Genomic DNA, 10,109 nt, shown 5'->3' on the forward strand with positions numbered 1-10,109 from the left:
GCTCCCCATGGCGAGTAACTAGGTCGTATAAATCCCTTATCCAAAAGTTCGCTGAGTTGGCTGGATAATTCCTGCATTTCGGCAGGAGCCAACCGGTAGGGTGATTTAGCAAGAGGAGTTACTCCTGGAATAAGGTCGATTCGAAATTCAACCTGTCTCTCTGGGGGTACTCCCGGAAGATCTTCAGGAAACACGTCCGGAAATTCACATACTACGGGAATGTCTCGAACATTAATCTCCTCCTTGGTTTTGTCCACCACGTGAGCCAGGAACGCCAGATTGTTCCTTCATAGATATTTTTGTGTCTTGACACACGAAACGAGGAGAAGGTTCATGCTAGATTTGTCTCCGTAAATTACTAGGGTTTCGTGATTTGGAAGGCGAAGACAGACGGCCTTCTCATGACACATAATTTCGGCATGGTGGGGGCTTAACCAGTCCATGCCGATGATCACATCGAAGCTCCTAATTGACACTGGCATTAGATCTATTCGAAAAAACATGTTGATTAAGAGTTAGGGTACATCCGGTGTAGATTTCCCCAGTGGATTCGGTTTTCCCATTGGCCATTTCCACCGTATAGGTTTCATTTAGCTTTTGGGGAAGTTGTTTTAATAAGTGCTTAAACTTATTGCTTACGAAACTTCGCTCCGCTCCCGTGTCAAATAGGATGCATGCATATGCGTGGTTTAAGAGAAACATACCGGTAACAACAGAAGGGTCTTGAATAGCCTCACTCTGACCCATGGTCAACATCCTTCCTGTTCCTCCATTTCTTAAATTGTTGTTGTTGGGACAGTCTCGGCGGATGTGTCCAGTCTTCCCGCATCCGAAGCAGGTGTAGCTAGGCCCCGCGCTATTGCCGCTAGCATGGGCGTTGTTGTTGTTGCGAGGGTTGTTGTTGTTGATTCCCTGATTTTGGTTATGGGAAGGGTAAGCCTTGCAGTACTTTGCGGTGTGACCCCTTCGGTTGCAAATGGTGCACTGAAAATCCTTGCATTCTCCATAGTGATGGAAACCGCACTTGTTGCATTTGGGAAGATTAAGGTTTGGAAGCATTTGAAGTGGCTGAGGTTGGAGCATGTGGTGCGGCTGGAACCGATGTGGTAACAGCATTAACCGCCACTGTCTGCTGCTTCTTGGAGGTGTCGGGGCCCTGGCGCCCCTTCCTCTTATTGTTCTTTCCCCTCTTGCCATCTCCTTCCTTCGTCTTCTCAACCTCCACTGGCTTCTCTCCCTTTTTGTTGTTATGGTCGTACAACCTTTTTGCCAGTCTCTTTGCACTGTCAAATGTTTCGGGGTTTGCAGCTATCACATTCCCTTGAATTGGTGATGTGAGTCCCCAGATGAATCGCTCAATCTTCTTTCCTTCCGAGGTGATCATACCCGGGCACAACAAAGATAGTTCGCTAAATCTCGATATGTAGGCATCGATATTCGCGTTCTGCACAGTGAGGTTCCATAGCTCTTGTTCCATCTTCTGTATTTCGCCTCGTGGGCAGTACTCTGCCATTAACATTTCTTTCATCTCCGTCCACGACATAGAGTTGGCTACAGGGAGTGTCATGGATTCTACATGTCCGTTCCACCAGGTGAGTGCTTGATCCACAAAAGTGCAGGCTGCGAACTTCACCTTCATGTGCTCAGGGCAGTCGGATATCTCGAATACCGACTCCACCTTTTCGATCCATCGCTTCAGAGTGAACACTCCTCCAGTGCCATTAAAATTTCGTGGTTTGGTGTTTGTGAAGTCCTTGTAGGTACATGTCTTGGTGGGTCCTTGATTCATTCCATTGTTTGAACTTCCGGCTCCTTGCCCATTGACTCCTCCATTGTTCCCTTGTTGAATTTGCACAATCGCTGCAGTGACTGCTGCCTAGAAGGCGGCTAAGTCAACTTCAGGTGGGGTTGGTCCTGGGTTTCTGCGAGTAGGTCGGAGAGGCATCTTTATGTGACAAAACGGAAAGATGTTGAGGGTATGTGGTTTCGGTGAGGTCGTGATCCTACTGACTAGGTGCATGGTACGAACTTAAACACTACTACCATTGACCAATCAATAATAATATCTCAACACATAGCAATTTGCAATATCTTAATAAAACACGTAAAAATTTATTAATATTATCCGCATTTGATACATGAAAATTTGCTCGTAGGAGCATACATGAGTGATACTAGTTCGACAGCATAACGATTCTATGAGTAGTGTAGTCACTTAAACATAGAGTCGGAGTACATAGTGCATTTCCTAACGACCTACTAAGATAAGTCTATCCCTAACCGCGATGAGTTGCGTCCTACTATAATGGTGAAATCATATGCCAAAGTGTTGAGCCAACAGCTGCGCCATCTCTGTCATGTCTACAATGACCTCATCCCTCTCAAGCTCTGCTTGCACGGCTCGTGCTTCCATGGCGAACAGTTGTTGCCGTAAGTCGGTAATCATGGCTTCTGGGGAGCGATTCTCCCTCGCGGAGTTCACTGGTGGGACGTGGGGATCCTGTTGCACTTTGCTAACAGGAGATGCGACGTGACCCATGTCCGGGGCCTAATCCTCCTCCATGTCATCGTCGGTCTCCTCGAACCCGTAGTCGGTGTCCATGTACTCGTCAGGTTCAACGCCGTAAACTCCCTCTTGATTCCCCTCTGGTTCGTCTTCGAGTACCCCGTGTGCCCCTGGGGCTTGGAGGAACTGAATGCCCTGATGCTCTCCCTCCATGAAGACTGGGAGAAATTATACGAATAAGCTATCACTTTCCTATGATTCTAACGCTATGGCACAAGCTAAACAGACGTTCTCTTTTCGGTGGTAGGGGTATAGTTTTAGATTCCCTAGAAATCCCGATCTCATCAGGACGTGTGTTAGTTTTACTTTGGAGAGAATGTAGTTGATCAGGCTGCATTCACTCCTTGGTATCACTAAGAACAGTCCTGAATTAACCGAGACACTAGTATTATTTTTGTTTGGTTCGGCGTTATGTTCCTATTCCTAATGCAAGCAAGGGTGTTTTATTTACTTGTTTTGTTCAGAGTTATGTTAGTCCCTCTTTTTGGTTTATAGTTGCATATCCATGTGTGGCTAGATATGCTAGTTCACTATAAACAAAGCTCTGATACCAACCTGTCACACCCCCGAACCAGACGGCGGAAACGTCTGAGGGCTATCGTGACTCATTGAATACCATCACAATGCATACACATGAAACATAACATTATACATCACCAACATTTGGAATGATACAACTGGTAACGTTACATTCATTACATTGTTCAAAACATTACATTCTCAAAAAAATAACTGTTTGATACTACTTAAACCACAGCAAAACGTCATAGAGTACAAATCATCCTTCACCTTATCTGTTACCTGAGAATACAAGTATTTTGAAAACGTCAACATATGAAATGTTGGTGAGTTCATAAGTAGTGTTTGGAATCCAATGTATTGTTTGAAAACCATCAGAAAATCCGATATTTTCTAAAAATAGAATAGTGTAAAAATATGTGATGATCCATGAGTATGCTTGTTTGAATTCTATAGATGTAAGCGTAAGAGTTGTGAAATTCGACCGGTAATTCATAATTGTAATTGTTGAAAACCCTAGGAAAACCCGACGTTTTCCTATCACTTTGCTTTACTTAGTTTGTGTACCGTTGTTTCGTTGCGTTAGAGGAAACCGTTGAGCTCCGGAGGCATTGAGAATACAGTGGGTGGTGAAGTGTTGTGACGTGCGTTAATGAAAACGTCCAATCGACAACCTTACAAGCGATCCCTTAGGCGTCACTCGTAATTCTTCACACCACTCAATCCTCCCGGACTTGTGTAGTCCCACGACCGGAGGGAAGAAGAGAAGGTGCGAAACCCTCGGTATTTCCCCGCATCGTTCAAGACCATTGCAATTGCGAAGGGCCCGAAGCCCAACCCGCAATCGTGAGTTACAGACTTTACTAGCAGCACTGAAGGACCCTTGGGGACCAGCAGCATGTTTGCCATTGAAAGTCCTTTTACGTTATGTCGGATCGGTAAAACCCAACACTTCGTAAGAGAGAGGTCTTCGGGCCTTAAGATCAGGTCATTGGGCTAGCTAGGCTCAACAAACAAGATTTTACACTTTTGGGGCCCAAAGATGGTGCGTAGACGTCTGTGCACACTCGCATGTATAGTGACTTCCCAATCGTTATTAGTTATGAATCGTAATGTCGTAATGTCAGAGTGTCGTCGTGTTAGTAGTTTCGGATTGTTATTGGTTCGAGACCGAACCAATTCGTTTGACAACGACTTTTGGTATTGTAATGTATTGTATTTCGTCGATAGGTGTGGTACCATCATTTGGTCAAATTGCATGTATTGAACTAGCCTTGAGAATTTTCTGTTTTCAGTCCCTCCTTATTTGTAAAATTTACCCTTTTCACCCCTTTATTTAAAAACTTTCCGGTTTGGTCCTTAAATCAATTTTCTTGACATTTTAACACCAAAAATTATTGAAATAAGTATTTTCCAGCATATTTTTCATAGAAAACAGCTTAAGTCCTTGAAATTGCAGTTTTCTCGGTTATAACCCCTCTTTTTCGCAATTTTTACATTTTTGGCCCAATTTGGAAAATTTTTGCAACTTTGGTCCTTTTTAAATTTGAAAAGCATTTTAAACCTTTGAAAAGTACATGGAACACTTATAGTCCACTGTTTTACAGAAAAATGCAGTTTTGGTCCTCCAAATTAGAAAATTTCGCATATTGGGCGTCATTGGGCCGAAAATGTCATATTTAGCCCAATAAGCTTGGAATTTATGTTTTTAACCCTCCAAATAGTACATTTTCAGAAAATACATTATGTAAACTGTTTTGACTCATCTCACCCATCAGATTTCGAAATATTTCATTTTAGACCCTTCAACTTTGTATTTTTAACATTTTATGTCAAAAAAATGAGTTTTTAGCCCAAAATAAGTGTTGTCAAGCCATTTGGCTATTTTTCTTAGTATACTTTGTATGTAATAGTATATTTTATGCTAGAATAAAATATATATCTCGGTTTTTAGTATTTCATCACTAGATCTAGCATCAAAATCATACAAAACATACATATAAGCATAGAAATCAACCACAACATACACATAATGATGGATCTACACCTTTGCTTGTATTCTCCCCCACAAAAACTTATAAAAACCGAAAATAAGGGGGTATGAAACTCACCTTAGGATGTAGTTTCGGTTTTTGAAGAGAATATGGAAGAACACTTGGTGATTTTTGGCCTTAGCACTCTTTCCTTGAAGATCTCGAGTTTGAGTGTTTCTAGGGTGTAAGATCATGATTTTTGCATGGATTAGGAAAAGATTTTGATAACAAAAAGAATCTAATTCATAGATCCAAGCATAATCTTACCTTAGATGAAGAATTTGTGGAAATTTCTTCTTGAATGCTTCCTAATTTTCGAGATTTTGAGGGGAGAGGAAGGGATGTTCTTGAGAGAGCTTGAGAGATTTTTGTGAGTGTGTGTGTGTGAGTATGGCCGAGAGTGAGAGAGAGGAGAGGATAGAAGTGATTTTGAAGTGATGTTGCATGGAAATATGGACTAAATTGCATGGATATCCAAGGGACAATAATGAGGTGGCATACTAAAGTCAATTCTCTTCTTATCTTCTTGGATTTGGGCCTTGGGCCGAGATTTTTGGGAGGGAAAGAAAAAAAATTGGGCCCTTGCCCCTAAGACCACTATTAGAGTTAATCTTAGGTATTTATTGGCCTTATAAAATAAAATTGTGATTTTTATGCTTTAATAAGCTAGATTAGGTTAATCATGGATCAAAGCTTTCAATTTATTTCATTCTAGGCCCAATATGGCCCATAATATTGAAATAAATGAATGTGGGTCCAATTAGAGCCCAATTAGGGTTCTAAACCCATGATAGTCAAATTCGAAGCTTATTGGTCCACTTAGGTCCAATAAGGAAGTTCTAGTCCAAAAATGGATTTAACAAGAACTTTTAGGGTTTCCAATTGTTTGACGACTATGTCTAGTACTTGTATGATGTATTTGATTGAAATTTTGATGTTACATAATAGGCATCAAACATGCTTTAAAATTTTTGATTCAACCTTTACTTGAGTATATAGCTTATATGACACAAAATTTCTAGTTGTGACAGAAGGCTTGGAGAGATAAGTCCAAGGTACATAGGACCTTTTGAGATTCTCGCAAGAATCGGTCCTGTAGCTTACAAACTTAACTTACCGCGTGAACTCAGTAACGTACATTCTACTTTCCACGTCTCGAACTTGAAAAAGTGTCTGTCCGACGAGCCTCTAGTAATCCCACTCGATGAGATCGAGATCAACGAGAGCCTCAACATCGTGGAAGAACCAATAGAGATCATGGACCGAGAGGTCAAGCAAACAAAACAAAGCCATATCCCGATAGTTTATTCACTATAAACAAGGGCTCTGTTACCAATCTGTCACACCCCAAAACCCAAGACGAAAATGTTTCTGGGGTGGACTCCACGTTGAGTATCAAATCCAATGCACATAGTAAGCAAAGTAAACAACCATTACATTACATATGAAAATTTACATTTGTTCAGAAGTAAAGTTGTACAAGTGTTATACATATGTATATATGAACACAAGTTAAGACGTGGCTTCTACGTACTCCGTCTTCGCCAAAAGGATCATCGGGTACCTGTCTAATGCGGACCTGAGAATACAAGCATTTTAAAAATCAGTATAAAGCTGGTAAGTTCATAAGCGGTTTTGTTTTCTGAAAATGTACAAGTTTCCTTTCGGTTTCTAAAAAGTTACCAACCCAAGAAAATCCCATATTTTCTTATGTGTAAAGTTTAGTTATCAATTTTGTTATATGATTCTATTTATGTATAATTCTTATCCTAGGAAAATCCCATATTTTCCTAAATGCTGATTACCGATCCAAAATGTACTGTAAAAGATGTATACTGAAAACCTGGTTATCCTTGTAAAGTGTATGTTAGTTTACCAATCCGAAATGTAATGTAAAAGATGTATACTGAAATGTATTAGTTTTAACACGTATATAAAACTAGTAACTACAAAGTAAACTAGTTACTGAATCCATTATTACTAATAAGTAAATCTCTGTTATCCAAATTGCGAGTTCCATAACCATACGATAGACTAGATATGGCAATAAGTAGTCTATCACACTTTATGACTTTCGTCACCCTTGAACCTTTCGGTTCGGCTGTAGCTAGTAGCCAGGTGCGGGGTAGTCAGCCCCGTATAGATCTATACACTCAAGTCACGCTCCCTATCTAAGAGATTCTGGTTATAGTAGCAGTCCTCCACTAGCGTAGTGTCTCCAATTTATAGGAATAACAAATTTACTAGTAATAATATAGAAAGATCCTATTACAAATGACGATCCTCCACTCGCGTATCTCTGTGGAGTGTTACCGAGGACAAAACAATGTACTAAGTTTCATGTTCAAAGTTCAAATGTTATGCTTTTAACTGTTATAATGTGGGTAACTATTTGTGAAAATATAAAATACAACAATTTATAATGTTCTTCACAAATAATATGATAATGTGTTCTGCAAGTTCAAACGGTTGTTTGTTACGACTGTCAATGTTAAAAGCAAATGAAATATGAAACATAACATATGTAAAAACCATTTTTTAGTACAAGTATCCCTTGTACTTTGCTTGTATTCCCCCTGAAAACAGTGAAAACATTGAAAATGGGTAGGGGTATGAACTCACTAGACGAGAAAACGTGACGGTTTGGATGCTAAGTGTTGGTTCAAGGCTTGATAATGCACGAGGTTCCTATGTAATATGAAATTATATACAAATGTATCTAATTATACTTTAAATCACTAATTAGATATGATTATACACTCCAATACGAGAAAACATTTCAAATCAAGTGTTTGGAGTGACCCGGGTGACATCTATGGACGTATAGGGCTTTGGATAATGTGTTTACTCTTCAAGAGTAAACACCCTATTGAGTTTTCGGCCCTAAGACCAACTTCACATGAGTTCACGGCTGTGAACTTATGGATGAGGGGTTTTATGATGCTAAATGGTCAAATAACACTTGGGGAAGGTTGCTATGATTTAATCTAAGGCATAGGAATGAGTTAAACCACCAAAGGTATTACCAAATGGAGTTTACGGCTGTAAACTAGGAGTTTACATCTATAAGCTCCTATATATCCATTCCTTTCATGATTTGGTGGCCCTAGATTAATCATATGTGATTCAAACCAATTTTACAAGCCTTAGAATGAATTTGGGGCATCATTTGACTTGTGTATGTGAGTTTACGGCCCAGGAACCCATTCTAGGGGGGTTTACAGTCGTGGAATCCCAAAGGGAAGGTTTTCATCATGTTTAAGGCCCCTAAATCGATTGTGGCTGATTCTAGAATTTAATCCAAGGCTATTAGTGTGTTTAAGTGGCATTTAAACACTTGGATTTGAGTTTACTACCCATGGTAATGAGTTTATGGCCCAAGCATGTTCTTGGGCAGTAAACTCATGTTTACTCCCCAAAAGTTAAGTTTAAGGTGTTCTAAGTCCGTTATATTAATCCATTAAGTGATATCTAAGCTCGAAAGGTGGATTGGAAGGGTTTTTGGGCTCCAAAACCCATTTTGTATGAGTTCACGACCTAGGACTGTTCTAGGGCCGTAAATTCATGATAATGGTCCTATTCCATAGTTTTACCACGAATTTGAAGGTCTAAGATGTTATACTAGGAGTTAGGATAGTTACCCTGATGAATTGGAGCTTAAATTTGATGATTTTGGACCTTAAGTTTGGATTGAGGAGAGAGGTTAGAGAGAGAGTAGTGAGAGAGTGAAAAAGCTTCAAAATGAAGTCTTTTTAGCTTTAAATATGTTCTATGTTCAGGGCACGGTGGAATTCTACCCGATACCAACGTTAGAGGTGGCTTTTGGTCGCACCCGATTAAGTTGCCGTAACCTGATATGGTCGATTCTAAAATGTTTCTGATTACTAATATGGAGTGTTAATATGAGTTCTAAACACGTTTGGACACCCATTAAGTCATAATAGTAAACTCAAATTAAATGACTTAATTTAATAATGTAAATGGAAATGAAATTGAAAACGATGAATGTATTAACGGAAAGGGTTACAAATGATGGAACAAACTTCAGGTTGTCACATATAAGTAGGGTTGGAGTCGTGGGATAAGTATTGTGGGTGTATCACCTTGCATTTGAGCCAATCACACCAACACATGGTGTGTTTGGCCGCACACAAGAGTGTGCGGCCACACACCCATCCCAACCGCACACTCGCCCTATATATAGAACACTTAGCCATTTGGAACACTTTCTACACTTCCACAAAGCTAGGACCCAAAAATCCTCTCAAGTATCATCCAAATCTCTTTTAAGATCTTCATAAAAGGTAACATCTTACACCAAGAACACCAAGAACACTAAGAACACTAGGTGTATGGTCGCACACACCATGTATGGCTGCACACCCAACCGCTTACACCATGTATGGCCGCACACACGCATATAGTGTGTATTTTGACCATACACTCCTTTGTAAAGCCATATACCCCCTTCATACAATCATATATGGTTGTAACACTTCAATATAAGTGTTTACTAGTCCCTAAGGTGGTCCCAATTCAATAATTAGTTTCTTTAAGCACTAATTATATTCATATAGAGTAGAAGAAGGACACCTCGTGGTTAAGAGGATATCATCAAAAGATAAAACCAACAGATCTGCTTACGAAGGGACTGAGTAGGGTTAAGGACTTGCAGCACGCTAGGAGCATTTGGCTGAAGGATGATATTAGTTTAGATTATATAGCTTAGAAACATGTAATAGATAAATGTAATTGACATTTGATGATTAAATAAAGGAGTATTATTTAATGGTTTTGTCTTATGATAATTGTCTAACTATTGTTTCACTTTGCATGTTTTGATTTCCAGAATAATTGAGTTTATTAAGAACAATCAAATTATTCAAACAATCCACAATTGTTCATATGTTGGAAGTAGGTATGAATGAAGATTGTCATGAATTGGGGTGTAGATTGTCTAAATGGTATTAGACATAGCAAAGGTTTGCTAC

This window comes from Lactuca saligna, chromosome 3, assembly GCF_052625555.1.
Source record: "Lactuca saligna cultivar CGN05327 chromosome 3, ASM5262555v1, whole genome shotgun sequence".
NCBI classification, from domain to species: Eukaryota; Viridiplantae; Streptophyta; class Magnoliopsida; order Asterales; family Asteraceae; genus Lactuca; species Lactuca saligna.